Source organism: Corapipo altera, unplaced genomic scaffold (genome assembly GCF_003945725.1).
Source record: "Corapipo altera isolate COAL_440 unplaced genomic scaffold, ASM394572v1 212, whole genome shotgun sequence".
Taxonomy (NCBI): domain Eukaryota; kingdom Metazoa; phylum Chordata; class Aves; order Passeriformes; family Pipridae; genus Corapipo; species Corapipo altera.
The window spans coordinates 49,223-66,128 of NW_020884944.1; the positions used below are offsets into that span (position 1 = coordinate 49,223).

At 40.9% G+C, this 16,906-nt stretch overlaps 1 protein-coding gene across 1 annotated transcript in view; it reads left to right on the forward strand.

The window, feature by feature from the left end:
* Nucleotides 1-3,289: 3,289 nt before the first annotated feature.
* Nucleotides 3,290-16,906, forward strand: part of SLC7A11 (solute carrier family 7 member 11) — a 220,052-nt gene continuing 206,435 nt past the window's right edge. The window contains exons 1-3 of the mRNA XM_027662244.1: nt 3,290-3,443; nt 4,604-4,694; nt 5,859-6,112. The gene's annotated coding sequence lies outside the window, so the exon portion shown is untranslated. The remainder of the gene's footprint in view (nt 3,444-4,603; nt 4,695-5,858; nt 6,113-16,906) is intronic.

Genomic DNA, 16,906 nt, shown 5'->3' on the forward strand with positions numbered 1-16,906 from the left:
AAACATGTCCTCTGAAGGCAGTGTGGGTGAGTGACGCATTGAATGGTGGCAAGCATACCTCTTTCCACCTATTTCTCCTTTTTTCTTTTTTGGGTAATGAGTAGTGGTTTTGTCAGCTGCCTGCCTTGTGTTCATCACTGTCAGGGCTGACAGTGTAACAGATAACTGAATGGATTCAAGGCCACCCAGGGAATGGCGCCTGACAGGAGCTCATTCATCACTTCCATTTTGGAGTTCTCTAAGGAAGAGCTGGAATCAAAGAAGTAATCAAGGCTCACAGAGCTACATGAGTGTTTGGGAGGAGTGCTCTGCATTGCAAACAAACCGAGATGTCAAATCTGTTTTGTAAATGAAGTGCTTTTCTGGAGAAAGTGTGAGTATAACTGTCACTGTAAGTGTATTCCCTGTAATATACTTCTGTGAGTGCCTAGGGCCATAGCCCAGCTTCCACATAAAAAATTGCAGTTGAGAGCAGAAGATAAAAGGGTGCATTTTAAAATGTGGTTTGACCATAATGGTTTGTTTAATCAGCCTCTCTATCTTTAGTTCTGGTCTGGACATTCGGGTTTCATTCATCCCACGTAATTGTCCCAGAAACTGTGATGCTGGTGAGGTCCAGGCACATGCTGCACTTTGCTATGGGCTGTGTGGACTTCATGACAAGTAAGAGAGTCTGCCCTTAAGACAAAAGTATCCTGCTAATATCACAGAATCACAGGTAGGGTTGAAAGGGACTTCTGGAGATCATGTAGTCCAACCTCCCTTCCAAGACAGGGTCACCTAAAGTAGGTTAAACAGGAATATGTGCAAGTGTTTTTTGAATGTCTCCAGAGAGGGAGACTCCACAACCTCCCAGGGCAGACTTCATAGAATCATAGAATCGATTGGGTTGGAAAAGACCTCCGAGATCATCGAGTCCAACCCTTGGTCCAAATCCAGTCCATTTACTAGATCATGGCACTCAGTGCCACGTCCAATCTGCGTTTAAAAATCTCCAGGGATGGTGAATCCACCACCTCTCTGGGCAGCCCATTCCAATGCCTGATTACTCTCTCTGTAAAGAATTTTCTCCTGATATCCAACTTAAATTTCCCCTGGCGGAGCTTAAGCCCGTGCCCCCTTGTCCTATTGCTGAGTGCCTGAGAGAAGAGACCAACCCCCACCTGGCTAGAACTTCCCTTCAGGTAGTTATAGACGGTGATGAGATCACCTCTGAGCCTCCTCTTCTCCAGGCTAAACAACTCCATCTCCCTCGGCCTCTCCCCATAGGACTTATGCTCCAGTCCCTTCACCAGCCTTGTTGCTCTTCTCTGGACCCGCTCCAGCACCTCAATATCCTTTCTGAACTGAGGGGCCCAGAACTGAACACAATACTCAAGGTGTGGCCTCACCAACGCAGAGTACAGGGGAAGGATCACTTCCCTGCTCCTGCTGGCCACGCTATTTTTGATACAGGACAAGATCCCATTGGCCTTCTTGGCCACCTGGGCACACTGTTGGCTCATGTTGAGCTTCCTGTCAATTAGTACCCCCAGGTCCCTTTCTGCCTGGCTGCTTTCCAGCCACTCTGTCCCCAGCCTGTAGCGCTGCATGGGGTTGTTGTGGCCAAAGTGCAGGACCCGGCACTTGGCTTTATTGAACTTCATCCCATTGGAATCAGCACTTGTGCCAGTGCTCTGCCATTCTCATTGTAAAGAAGTTCTTCTTTGTGTTGAGGTGGAAATTGTGCTTTAGTTTGTGGCCATTACCCCTTTTCCTGTCTCTGGGCACCACTGAAAGGAGTCTAGGCTCTTGACACTTGCCTTTGAGATATTGTATTCATATATACTGATGAGATTCCCCTCTCAGTCTTCTCTTCTGTAGACTAAACAGGTCTAGCTCCTTCAGTCTCTCCTCATACGAGAGATACTTCAGTCTCCTAATCATCTTTGTGACCTTCTGTTGGCCACTCTCCAGTAGCTCCTTTTCCTTCTTGAACTGTGAAGACCAGAACTGAACATAATACTCCAGAGGTGGTCTCACCAGGGCCAAGTAGAGGTGGAGGATCAATCCCCTCAACCTCCTGATCATACTCTTCCCGATGCACCCCAGGACACTATTGTCCCTGCTGGCCACAAGGACACACTACTGGCTCATAGTCAACTTGTCATCCACCAAGACTCCCAGGTGCATTTCTGCAGGAGCTGCTCACTAGCAGGTCAGCCCCCAACCTGTACTGGTGTTTGGGATTATTCTTCCCCAGGAGTAGGACCCTACACTTGCTCTTGTTGAACCTCATTAGGTTTCTTTCTGCCCAATTCTCCAGCCTACCAAGGTCCCGCTGAACGGCAGCACAGCCTGTTGTGCTCTCAGCTCTGCCATTCAACCAGTTCTTCATCCACCTCACAGTCCACCCCTCTAACCCACATTTCCTGAGCTTACCTATGAGGGTCACAGTGTCAAAAGCCTTGCTGAATTTAGTTTAGACAACATGTACAACTCTCCCTTCATCAGCCCATCCTGCCATGTCATCATAGAAGGCTATCAGACTGGCCAAGCACTTCTCCTTGGTGAATCCATGCTCTCTACTCCTGATGACCTTCTTTTCTTTTACATGGTTGGTGATGAACTCTAAGATGATCTGTTCCATCACCTTTCCAGAGATGGAGGTGAGGCTGACTGACTAGTATTTTCCCATGTCCTCCTTCTTGCCCTTTTTGAAGATGGGAGCAACACTGGCTTTTCTCCAGTGATTGGGCAGCTCTCCCATTGTCTGTGATTTTTCAAAGATGATGGAGAGTGACTTAGGAACTACATTTGCCAGCACCCTCAGCACCTGTGGGAGCATCCCATCAGGGCCCATGGATATATGGGTGTTAAGCCTATATAGCTAATCTCTAATTCAACCCTCTATGACCAAGGGGAAGTCATCCTTTCTCCAGTTTTCTTTTCTTACTCCAAGGTCTGAGATTCCTTAGGGCTTTCCTCAGTATGAACTGGAGAGACCAGCAAGCTCTCTAGTGGCAATGAGCAAGGGGTGCTTTGGATGCTGAGGATAAAGGTTGATGGTCAGGTTGTAGCAAAGAGTACCCAAGAGTACTTGAGTGCATGCAGTTCCACCTTGCAGGCTAAGAAACAACCTGAGAGGTCCTGCAACCTCAGCTAGGTTCTCATGCCAAAAGGTTAACAGTACAGCAGCACAAAGACCATTGGTGTCATGAGGTCTGAACAGGCTAAATTAAGATGATGTTAATGATGTTATGCATATCACAGCTATCTGCAAGTTTTCCTTCATATTTCTTTTAGGAGTGGCACCTCGAAGGGAATGGTGGAAGGACGTTTTGGTTTCAGGGCACACTGCTGACCAGACGTCCTCCAGCACCCTGCCTCCTTCTTAGAGGCAAAATCACCCAGCTTTACTAACTCTGACATCATAAAAACTTCAATAGTCATCTAGCGAGAAGGTAAGAAGACTTAACATGTAGAATAGGAATTGTGATCAACTGAAGAACCACTTGCAAAATTCAGGCTCATTTGAGCTCCTCTCTAAAAGTAGAGGGTATTTTGTAATTTAGGACCATCTTTTGGTTACAGATGTATTTATTACAGTCAGGATAACTTCTTCAGGAATTTTCTATAGCACAGTGGAAGTCTGTCAAAGAGCATCACTGCAAACTCATGGCTTAAGTGAGGAAAAATGAATGTCAAAGAAATTTTGTGACAAATGAGGGTCTGAGAGGAAAAAAATGAGTATGAAAAAATGAGGAAGGAGGAAGAATGTTGGAGAGCAATATTTGATCTTGCAGTGAATAACTCGGGAGCTTCTGTGATCACTTTGTTAAAAGGAAGAGTTCTGTGCGGACCAGCTGCTATAGAGTGATGGAGCTGTAGACAAGGACAGTGAAGCCATTAAGGCAAACCATACAATCATAATGAACTGCTATATCCTATTCAATTAACTGATCAGAGGCACAGGAAGAAAATACTAATTTGCAGTTATGATGCAATAAAAATCTTGTAATGTGTAGGTGCAACATTTTGTCTGCAATATGTACCCCAGGTTTCATTTGCCATGTCTTTTTGATTGAATTAATTTGCCACAGAACTATTAAGAAATATGTATATTTGATTTTATTCAACACAGAATCACAGAATGGTTTAGGTTAGAAGGGAACTTAAACACCATGTAGTTCCAACCCCCATGCTGTGGGCAGGGACATCTTTCACTGGACAAGGTTGCTCAGAGCTCCATCCAACCTGGCCTGAAACACTTCCAGAGATGGAACATCTTCAGTTTCTCTGGGCAACCTGTGCCAGTGCCTTATAACCCTCACAATGAAGAATTTCTTCCTAATATCCTATCTAAACCCATTCTCTCTCATGCTTGGCCCTTGAGATGTACACAAAATATGTCAAGGCATGCAAATCAAGTCACAATGAAGACAGTAGTATTAAATGTTAGAATCTGACTTTAACTTGCAGAGAGATATCTGGGCGTGCATGACTTATAGAATTTAAACCAATAGAAAGGTGTTTCACAACACAAGGCATTGTGAATCGGGAAGGAACTGCTCTGAGATTACATAGAAAAGGGATTAAAACAGAATATTTTTTCTTCTTGCAGAATAAATAGAGCTAGATACAGAAGCAAAACCCAGAAGCAGCAAGCTGTCGGTTTTCATCAGTTTGTTACTGATCTGCCTTTGATGTTTCTGGTATGTGGACTAGGAGAGGGAAAAGATAATAGTTTACTGGAGTTCATCTGTGAAAAAATAATTATGAAAGAGCAGCCCTAAAACATAAGTAACTAGAAGACATTCCTTTTGATAAACTATTTTACAAACGATCTACAAAATAGTAACAAATGGTAGCAGCTGAAGTAGATGCCATCAGATGGGGAATAGATTTGTCTGCCCTTCCTGGGATCCTGGAATCATGAAAAAAATTCCTCTGTTTGAAGCTGAAGAAACAACTTTAAATCATAAATAGTTGTAAATATTGTATTTCTGCTATAACTAATACATTTTTCTGATAAAGTGGATGAAATTTGCCTCTTTTAAGAAGTATGTCTGATAAAACCAGGCTTAGCTGAAGCAGGAAGCTCTTTTAGGCAGTAATTGCCTTTGTGGACATCAGAAGAAATCTCCCCTCTCTCACCTCAGTGGCGGTGTGCTTTTGCTTCCTATAGGCACTGTTGTGCAGCAAGTGAACAGTCATTTCAGCTGGTGTGAGTTAAAGCCAGCTGAGAAAAGGATCAGGGAGGCTGATGCTAAACCCAGTGGTGCCCTGGATCACATCAGGGAGAATGGAACAGTTTAGCAAGAGAAAGTGAAGTGTCATTTATGGAGAAAATAGAGAAGGAAGAGAGGACAGGTTTATAAAAATATTTATTATTGAAAAAAGTAAAATGTCCTCATGGTGGTGGGGTATCACACTCAGTAGAAGGGAGACTAAGCATGTTACAATGCCATGACCATGGGGGGTTCCATGTGTAAAAGGCAATACCCACATCCTCCCCGGCTAAGGACTATTAGGGACATTTTTGTCCCTAAAGATGATTATTGCTTTATAAAGAGGGATCCACCTACATTTTTGTCCCCCAGCAGGCATGTTGGGGTGGTGATATGCTGCTTGCCTTGAGAACAGTCACTGATGCATCTTCCTATTGTAACCTAACTTCAAATAATTACGAAAATGCTCATTTTCTCATGCAGCCATTTAGAGCTGGAGCCCAGGGCCAAATGAGGTCTGTGGGACACTCTCTGTCAACATCAGTGGGTTTTCCATGAAAGCTTCACCTTTGTAGCTCCACCTTTCTCTATTTGAATGATTTTCTTTATTCAAAGTACATTCAACTCATTTACCCTTTGTCTTTCTAGGATGCAACTGTCAAGGTCAGCCAGTACTGAACTGAGTATGAGAATTTGTTACTGTGGCCAGTGATATGGCAGTATGTGGAGTAAGTGAGAGGAAAACTTGTTTGTTCTTGGAGAGGAGCCTTCTCAGTTGGTGCTAGAGTAGCCATGGTTCTGCTTACACTCAGTGTGACTGCTGGGAAAGACATCAAGGAGTTTCCCTCCACGAAGTCATCAATAAGGAGTTCCTACATTTGAAGAATAAGGCTAAAGAAAAAGTAGGCAAATCAAGCATAAATGGGATGTGGGTTCACCCCTAGTTTGAAATCCAGATTGGCATCTGGTTCTTCATCAGAGAGGAGATTCCTGGTGATGTATGGGTGGAATCTCCATTAAAAAAAAAAACTACTGCTTTGCCATGCTGTCCTTGTGCCCACTGCCTCCGAGAGGACAGATTTTTCACTTCAGCAGGTGTCTGAGGGAAGAGGGGCCATACTTCGTTTTTTCTCATGCTTTGAGCTTCATGATTGGTTTAGCCACACTTTTGATTAAAAATATAATATTTATGTAGGTACAAAAGGTCTCGGCATTGATGAGACATGTGAAAAGAAAAATATCGAGTGGTTTTTTCATGCTTTTCAAACCAATCTTGTCCTTTGAGCTGTCAGGAAGCCTGGTAATAATTATTATAATAATTAGCCAAAGTAATAATTTAAAAGTATTTTAGTATGTTGTAATTGCCTAGTAATTTCACCTTCGTTAATACTAAGAGCAAATTCCCTGCTGGTGTTAGTGATCCTGAATATAAGAAGGATTTATAAAAATCCCCCTTCTTAATCTTGTGCAGACTGAAGTGTTTAATGTTTGATGAAGTTTGTTTTCTGAAGCTTGATATCTGTGCCTCTGGGAGTTCAAACACTGATGTTGTCATTTAAAAATAGGGAATTAGAGAATTAGATCAAAATGCAGTCAGTAAGTTTTTGCAACTCTTTTCTTCACTTTGTGCTGACATATTTAAATCCCTGTAGAGTAGCCAGGAAGGCCCTTGTCTTTGCTGCTAAAGAAAAGATTGGGGGTTTTGACTTGCTTTGTAATTTAATTTTTTAAAAGTTTTTAATTTAATGTGCATGAAGAGTCCCAAAGTGGAAACCCAAGGAAGATGAGGCTTGTTTGACCACAAACTACGCAAAGAAAGTTGACCAGTGTCTCTGTCAATGCTGCTACATTAATGTTTCAACTTCCATCTAACATAAAACCAATTTACTTTTGTTTTGTTTTTCTACATATTTAGTTATTTTATAATAGCAAAGAGGAAGTCCTACATATGGCTGTGAATTCCATTCCCAGAAGACAAAGGTTTCAGTGAAAGCTTTTACAATAAACATGAATAATGACTTTAAAACCTCTCTGACATTGGGGACCTGAACTATTGCTCATAAAAGATTCTGGGAATGGTTCTCTAGGAGGTAGTGTAACAGGGGAATTAATACTCTGCTGAGGGAATTTGTAAGACCCCAGGCTTGCCCCATGAGCCCATTGAAGGGAGTTTACACCAAAAAGATACAAGGCACCCAAAATCCACCCAATGGATTTATTAAAAGGGCCTTGTGTTCTTTTATACCTTGAGGCCACTCACAGGGAAAATGTGACAAGGTCTTCAGGAGATCAAAATAACACACTTTTATGGGTAAACTTTGGAAAATAAGGGAACTTGGCAAAAGTTTAAAGCAAATATATTCAATCAACATAAAGCATTTCACAAAGCTTAGCAAATTCCAACCCATCCAGGTTTAAGTTACCCAAATATCAAGAGAAGGGAATTAGGAGAATAAGGAGAAAGAAAAAGAGTGAGTGAGAAAGAGAGAATTATAGCTACCAGCATAGTGGCTGACAGCTGCATTAGAAGCTCCCAAGGAGGTAAGATGTGGGGGCAGAGCACCCTTCCACCTTGGCAGAACCTGATCTGCTCCCCCTCCCCCACAGAGTTGTTTTGAGCCATTGAATTTCTTTCAGTCTCTCACAGGATTCAACACTTTTTTGGCAGCCCTCTAAGAAAAATATGATCAGCAAAGTCTCAGCCAGGAAACTGACCTGTGGTGAATCACTGTCCTCTTTAAGGACTGTTAAAATATAATTACAGATGCAATCCTTTCAGAAAGCTTTTTTTTTTTTTTTTTAAACTTGGGTCAGAATTTCCTTTTCTCCCTTAATTCTGTGTAATAATCTGAAGAAATCTGGCACAAAGACTACTGGTGTCATGCTGATGACTGGTCTGCTTTTGTCCCAGGAGAGTGGAGAATGGGTTGCCTACTTCCTTTTGCCTACTCAGGTCTCTCCTTCAGTAATTAGCTGGAGCTAATTTTTTTGCACTTGCACTCTTGATGACTCTCCTGCAACCCTCCAATCCGAGGCTAGAGATTTCTGCACAATGTTTTTCCTTATGGCTCGGCCGATGGCTGCTGTTGGCTGAGAGGGCTGTTTAGTATGTGAATGCTTGGGGTTGCCTAGGAGGCATTGCATTTTGGATCAGAAGAAGTCCCAGAGGGTGCCTAATTAAACTTTAAGCTGTACGAACCCAACTATTTCCCTTTAGATAGGAAAGAAAGTTTATGTCAGGAAGAGGTTTTTGGCTGCAACAAACAGATTGATGTAAGCCATCACAATGGGAATAAGACAAAGAACTCTGATATATATACATATATATATATATAATAATCTGAAAGTAGGAGTCTGTTTTTCTGCTTACAATAATTTTTTTCCTAGTTGCCACAGCTTCAACATATCAAGATCAATGCTATAGTGGCTCTGACTCAGGGGTTTTGTTTAGCAAATACTCTCAGGCTAAAAGTCTGATAGCCCTTTTTTGCAAATCTTATAATCTTTGAGGGTGTAGACCTATTTCTGCTCTGTTCTGAGCATTTATATTTTTATTAAATCTGTTGTTACATTTATAGCCTGTACAGATTTGTTTGTTCCTCTTCCTCAAAGTTGGCTCTTCTGGTCTTTAGGTGATTGTAATAATGTTTGAGTGGCAAGGCATGAAGATTGCGAAGAAGTATGTAAAACTTGTTGAATGTACTTTAGAAAGGTGAGAAAAATTATATTGTCTGCAAAAACACAAGGAAGAAACTAGATTTGGCTGGTATTATGATGTATGTTGAGAGACAAGATACCTGTTGCCAGGGTATTTTGCCATGCCTTGGGGAAGAAAAGAGGAAAGCATTACAATTTAAGTGAAAATCATAAGCCCTAACCCAGCAAGGTTTAGTATTGGGACTTCCAAAGTGCCACTTTTGAGTATGAATTTGCCATCAGAGGGGAAAAAATATTCCTAAAACTGATTGTGGACTCTTTTTCTCCTTACATTGCTTAACTAAATTGATTCTAAATGGTCAAAATGATTTTGAGACTAAAGGCATTTGGACACTGGATTATTATATTAATTATTGACTCCGACCAACTCAAGTGTGTGCATATGAGTGGGGAAGGGACAGGTCGAATTTCATGAGGGTGAGGTGATGCCCTATCCCATACCCCCTCCCCTTAAAGTCTCCCTGGGCATCCCTGGAGCAGCTGTCAGCCAAAGGAAACCTGGGAGCACTGCCCATGCCACACTCCAGAGCCCGTGACCCAGCCCCAGACTGGTGGGCACACCTGGAAGCCTCACCTGGGGGTGGGGGGTGTGGCCATGAGGAACCAACACAAATAAAAGCAGCACCATGTGCTCTCTCTCTGTTTGCTTGCACCCTGTCACCTGGACATGTGGAACTTGCATAGGACTCCAGTGGGTAGCTATAATTTTCTCATTTTCTCTCCCTTCCTTTACTTCTTCTCCTAATCTCCTTTCTTAATATTTTGGGTAACTCAAAGCTGCATGGGTTGGATTTTGCTAAGTTGTATGGGTTAGCATGTGCTGAGTCAATGCTTTGTGGAATGCTTTATTTGGGTTGAATGTTAACCTTTAAACTTTTACCAAGTTCCCTTATTTTCTAAAGTTTACCAGGAAAAGTGTGTTATTTTTGACCTTCTGGGAAAATGTGTGTGGTGTCTTCTCCTTTGTGCTCTCTCTTAAGCCATTAAAAGAATTGAAGGCTCTTTTAATAAATTTGATGGGCAAATTTCTGAAGCCTTGTATATTTTTTAAGTAAAGCCCCTTCAATGAGCTCATAGCTTGGAGCCTTACAAAGCTTAATGTTTTTAGAAGGATAAACTTATCTTAAACTGCAAGAGTAATATCTTAATATCAGAAAAAATAATTTTTTTTTTTATAATGGATATAGTTATTTGCCTCTGCTCAAGTTGACTTCATTTTGCTGCTGCTGATGGTAGAACAGTGCTGAATGAAAAGCAGCTCCTCTCAGCTCAGGTCTCTTTGTTCTGACTGTGGTAATTAGTGGTCTTCTTGCAGAAAGACCACAAAAAGAAGTGATAAGGTGAGGGATGTGGAAAGAGTCCTCTTGCTTGCTCACTCTAGAAGAAAAATTGGATTTTTTTTTTTCTTTCTGGATATTTAAGGAAGAAGGAAGTCCTATCTTTGTATGAGTTTTCTAAATGTGCTGCTCTCATCTTTCTGTCCTTGAGGGCCTTTGTACATTTGCCTTATTAATTTTCTCTTCTTATGAATAGAAATGAGAAAAAAAATTAGCAAATTGGTCTTCAAGTAATGAGAGCACATTTAAATGTCCAAGAAGCAAACCAATGTTTTCATGTTGAAAGCGAAAACAATATAGATGCAATAAAGTTCAAAAGAAATTCTCTGTCTATTTAATATTTTTGATATCAGAAGGAGGAAACATTTCTGAAATTATTGGAAAAATGTTTTTGTGGAATTTTATGGGGAATAAAACAAGGCTTTGTTGGGGAAAATTGAATTAATTTAGCTTAATATTTGCATGTCAACCCTGGTGAGGTGTGGATTTCAACCCGAACAACTCCTTGAAGCATTCTGAATGCAATGCAATTTATTTTAAAAACAAAACAGGGCTTTTCTAAAATGTCTTACCGAATTTATTTTTCAGTAATAGAATTCTCCTTATATCAAATATTTCAAAGTAATCTCTCATCAGGCACTTGTGTGTCATATGATTTTGTTTTTCCTTTGTGTTTTGTCCAAAATAGGATTCTTAGAAAACTTATTTGTCATTTATGGGAAAGAGATTTATGTTGAATAGACCTTCTAAAACAAACATTAACACTATCGCTTAGAATTTATTAGAACAATAGATAATACAAAATTTTAACATAATCCAGATTTTCTGCACTGTTTTTTGGCTGTTAAGTCTTGCCCTCTGATGTGTGAGGTGATCTATAAGAGTGAAAGGGGAAATCTCCAGGAGTGCCCTTAATTTGCCTGAGCATTTTGTTTAACAAAATATATAACCACAAGCACCAGCAGAAGATTGCACCATCTCTCTCACCATCTGTGTCTAATTGCAGATTACCTATTAAGAGTGCAGTGGTGGTGACTACAGGTGGGAATGCAAGTTCCCATTTTTTTAGAGTTGCAGGACATTTCCCATTATAAGATTATTTTCTGTTCCATTTGAGAGTTTTCCAGTTCATTTTCCATGCTGCGTGACTGCCTCCAGCTCTTGCTTTTTATTTTTTTTTTTAATTATTTTCCATTTGTTTAGAGGAGCTTTCAGTGTTGTGAAGTTTTTTTTGCTTGTTGTTTCTGAGGAGAAAAAAACAAAAAAAATGTTATTTTTTTTTTTTTTTTTTTCCCTAAAGAAATAACCTTAGTGGCCTTTTTCTCTGTAGTGGCCTGATCTCTCCTCTTTTCCCCTAGCCCTTAAGGGCAGATCTGACACATCTTTTTGCAGGGCTCTAGGCTGGTATATGTGAGTGAGGCTCTCTTTTTGGTTGGGTGATTTTTGGTTGGGTTTTTTTTGGTGTTTTTTTTTTTTTTTGGGTTTTTTGTTTGTTTTTTTTTTTTAAACTTAAATCTTGCTTGCTTGGGCTGTGCAAGTCCCATGTGGAGCTCATCATGGATTTACAAGTCAAACCTTGGGGCTGGCAATGGATGGCAGACTCTGACTTAATGTGTCACCCCCTGTACTGCACAGGAGGGCCAGAGTTGTGGGGTCGACTTCCTCGTGCAGACACCCTTAGCGATTTGTTGCCTGCCCTGTGGGTGCTGGGAACAATGGGACCAACCATCTGCTCAGATGCAAAGGGCACAAATGGCAAGGTAGCAGTGGTACAGGAATAGCTACAGAAATGCCGGGTTGAAGGCATTTTTTTGTTTTAAAATCACTTTCTGCCATAACGCGCTCCACCCTCTTCAGGTGTTTGTTCATCGAATGAAAGCGAAGGAAGAATTAATTTTTAGGTTTTTTTGAAAGTAATTGTTCAGATGATAGGCACATTAAAATAAAAATGGATTCACTGTGATGCATCCCAACCATTGCTTCCCTAAAATAAAAATTATTAATTTGACAAAATTAGCAGTTACTGGATTAACTTGCTTGCTGATTTAACTACAGCAAATAGTCATGGATGTATGGATTAGTGAGTGGGTTTTCAGAATATTTGTTACAATGTCTTTGTCAGTCAGGGAAATTTATTATGGCATTGTTGTCAGAGGAGAAGGCATGAATAAGGTCATCCCAGAGTATGAAACAGTCTCTCATACCTATCAATCATGGATCTAGGCACATTTAAACTGCTCAAGAAGTTCATTCTCCTGCTCAGGATTTATCTGATCCTTAATGCAGAAGCACTTTAAATACCAAATTTTATACAGAGCTCCATCCTGTACTGGATTATTCTTTGCCATAGCTACCATACAGCTATTTCCAAGAGATTTCCCTGCAGATGGTTTGGGCTGTGTGTCAGAGCCCAGGAAGGGGGTTGTCTGTGCTTCCCTCAAAGAAAATTTGAGTATTTTGCTGTTATTTAGTAAAGAATGGAGGAAGAGGGGTTTGAGTGCATGTGGAAAAGAACAGCAAACATAGCAGAAAAACAAATGCCACTTTTGTATCCAACCCCAAAACCTAAATGAGAAGAGTCAGGAATTATGGTGTCAGAGATGAGTTTTTGCAGTTCTCTCTCACAGCTGACCTGACATTGTCCAGCTTCTCAGGCTACCATTTATGAGGCTGCTGTTGAGTGACAGTTTTATTGATGCTGGTGTGGATGTCACCTTGGGTTTACGCACAGTAGGCACAGCCAGCACCTGCAGGGGCAACAAGAGTGTCTCTTTGGGTATACAAGGGCGTTGAAGTCCCCTTAGGAGCTTCTGCAGTACCAGGCTAATTGCACTGTTGCTTCCCTAATGGTTGCAGTTGTGTGCTGCAGTGATTCTGACCCTCAGAGATCCTAATCTGTAGTGTTCTGCTTCTGATGGCTTCCCTCATTTCTGCTCCTCCCCTGAGCATGGCTGTTGGCTACCTTGGTGTGGGAAATGGGCTTGAGTGAAGATGGGATGTGCCAACCTTGTGTAGGTCACATGCTGGAGATCAAACCATATACTTCCATTCAAACCTTCTATCATCCATTTCTTTCATTTCTTCCTACTCCTAATGGCATCCTGTTTCTGCTTCAGGAACGTTGCAGAGGTGTCTAAATAATGTGATGTGATGCCTTTGTAAGCTATGGATTGTCACACAAAAGAATTTTGAACTGTGACGGCCCTTATGTCAGGGCAGAGTGTGGCAGCACTCCCTTCTGAAGCGACTGCTGCTTCAAGCAGAAGACAAAGTATAAGACTTTTGTTTGTAACTACACATAACCATGTCTGGTTGCACAATTACCAGTACTTTAACCATTTAGTGGGAGACAAGAAAGTAAGTTGGGGATTAAATGAAATAACAACTACCTTTTAACATATTGGGATTTTTAGGGTGTCATTGTGCTGTCAATATTTTTTTCATTAGGTAGATTATTTCACAGGGATTTTGTTTCTGTCTGTTCCCACTGGTCCCAATAGTTGTAGTCCCTGTTTCCAAGGTGAGGAAGGTCAGCAGCACTGCCAAGTGGTGTGGTAATAAATGAGAGATGAGAAGATAAACTGCCCAGTTCTGCCCACTCACCTCCATCCTATAGATGCAGATTGACTCTAGGACATGCAAGGGCTGCCAAGTAGTTAACCTCCCGAAAAAAAGAGTGCAGCAGCAACAAATGAACTGTCCTTTGGTGAATCTTAATGCTTCCTTAATTACACCCCTGTAGGGTATGCACAGCTTAATAGCCAGCAGTGTCCACAAGGATAGCAATTCCAACTTAAGTATTGCACAGATTTAGGGAAAACAGGTACTGTAGTTTTTGAGAAGGGATAAGGGAGAAAAAAAAATTGAAGAGGATTGGAGAACTGGGATTTAAAATGTCTGATGTTATTCTATTTCCTTTCTACCAATACTGAAATAGAGATGTCCTGTATAAAATGATCTCCTCATTGAACAGATTCTCACAGACTGTCTGTTTGCATGAGAATGCTGTACATGTTACTCCAGCAGAGTGGTACTACAAAATTGTCTTTTTGAACAATCATACTCCAGCCTAAGTACATACACATGAGGAGGCAAATATTATTAGATTTATTAAAATCACTGATTTTTGCTATGCTAATATCTATTCCCCCTTCAGGCAAGGCTGAATGTAGCTAACCTGTCATATATTTTGAGTAAGGGAAACTGAATAATTTCTTTGTTTTTAAGCCCTTCAGACTATGTTGTTTGAAAGTGTTTCAGATATAAAAATACTTAAAAAAGTGATTGCTATAACAAATCTGTCAGCATTTTCCCTTGAAGTCAGTGGGCTGCACCAACCTGAGGTACTGACATACTGCCTTCTGACAGCTGGCTAAGTGGCTTCTCATCAAGGAACCTCCTATTTTCTTGTCTCTCTGGAATCTGCACGTTAGGCCTATTATTCAGGGTGATCTGAGTCTGTAATTAGCTGATGTGTAGACTATCTCTTCTATTCTGATGTTTGTATGAAAGTGATTTATCCTGGAAACAGAGGACTTGAAGAACAGCAAAGCAGATTTTCTGCTTGGAGAGTCAGCAGGCTATTTAGGTCCCATGCCTTGGGACCTGCATGCTCTTCAGTTTATCTTGCTTGAGGTGCTGCAATACTGGCTAGCTCTTTATTTGGTCTTTTCCACTCTACCTTCATTGACATGGGACAAAGCAGTCCAGCTGCCTTGGGGCCTGAGGGTTTTTCTCTGTCTTCCCTCACTCATTTTTATCTAATTCTCCCTCAGGTTCCAAGGGGGACCAGTGAAAAATTAACTTTTAGCTGAAAAAAAAAATTGAAAAGCTGAGGGGGAAGAGGTGGGTTATTTTTGGAACAAAAGTTGTCTTTGGGAACTCTTCCATGTCAGAACTATTTTTGCTTTAAAGTATTTACACTTCAGTGCATTTTGAAATTAAATGCTTCCAAGCATTTGAATGATGTCAAAATGAAAAGTTTTAAACAAAGAATATGTTTTCAGCCAAAATGATTTGCCAAATTTGGTGTTAATCAGCAGTCCTAGTTGCCTTAAGCCTGTACTTTTCCAGGGAAAAATACGTGAGGTTGAAAAATTGCCCAGCAATGTGCCCTAGTGCCTCCTGTACAGCCTTCCTCAAGGGTTCAGCCCAAGGCAGCAGAGTTTTGGCCTCCAAAGGCAGAAAAGCCAGAAAAATACATGAATATTTCTAGAGACTTTGTTGGAAAATATGAGCGTACTCGAGGTGAATGGAAGACTTCAATATAAGCAGCACGTATGATGCAGCAGTCAAATTAAACCGGAACATGAGTAAATTATAAAATTATATATCTAAAACTGAGGGCTGCAGTAAATCCTTTGATTTTAATCTGAATGTTGGCAGCCACCAGTGGATGAAAGATTTCAGCACATCTGAGCTTTTTTTTTTTTTTTTTTTTTTTTTTTTTTTTTTGAAATGAGAGACAAGGAAGGAGAGGCTCCTATCACAATAACGTGAAACATTGGCCTTTGGTAGGCTGTTCAGAACAGTTGTCATGTTAAAATGAATGTAATATCAGTATTTTAATCAAGGCACATAAGCCTTGGAACAGTGCAAGCACAGTTTTTCCCTTTTGACTTCTTATTTATACAGATCTGCACTGTCATTCTGCAGTGCTTACCACAGAAATACTGGTTTCTGCTGTAGTGCTGTCTTAGGTCCTTTTGCATGCTAATGCAATATTCTATTTCTAACTTGAAGGTAATAGATTAGTGAATACATGAGGCCATCATTCCTCTGCTAATATGATTCCAACCATGCAGAAAACTCGAGGTTTGTCATAAACAGGCCAGCTTCTGAGCGTTCTTCATTTAAAATTCAATTTAAATAATTTCTAATTTAAGTGTCTACTTTGTTTTCTGCCTTTCAGCTTTGATGCACTTTTTTTTTCTGTTTTGGTAGAACTTGATGTTAACTGTTAGTGGGTGGGGATGAACCTTAGTGCTATTTGCCTTTGTCAGCTAATTGTTTCTACCCTTGTCATTCTCTCTTTGAATAGGAGGTGTATTGTAGTTATGTATGAAGTATTTGTCTTGATAAGCCTTTCAAATAGAGTTTCAGTGCCTTCTCTGGAAAGGGAATGTAGACTTCTGCATTTACTTTTTGCTTCTTTTTCTGGCATGGCTGCACAGACTGTGGTGTAGTCCAAACACATGACAACAAAAATACCACACTATACCCCAATTATACTGTAATTCCCCTTGTTTCGGAGCACAGGGTGGTGGGTGATGTGAAACTTGTGTACAGCCTGCTGGGCTCAATGAGAACATAACAGGGTGCTAGGGGTTATTTTATTCCTGCTTTCAAAGTGAAAGAAGGGGCCATTGTAATGTCTTTTAGGAGATCAAGCAGGTTGATTTAATGATGTAATCAAACCAGGCCTGCACAACTCTGCTGTAGTGTGCATAAGAAGTTAATAGACCCTCCCTCTGGTCCTTAAGCCATGGGTGTGAAAAGCTGTGTACCTGCCTTTCCCTGCCTGGTGACCTGGTACTAAAGTATTCAAGTGAACAAGTGCCACCTGGTGCTTACCACAGGCAGGAGAGTGGAAAAAAAGGTAAATTACGGCAATGTCAAAGGGTGGGAAGTGGACACAGCACA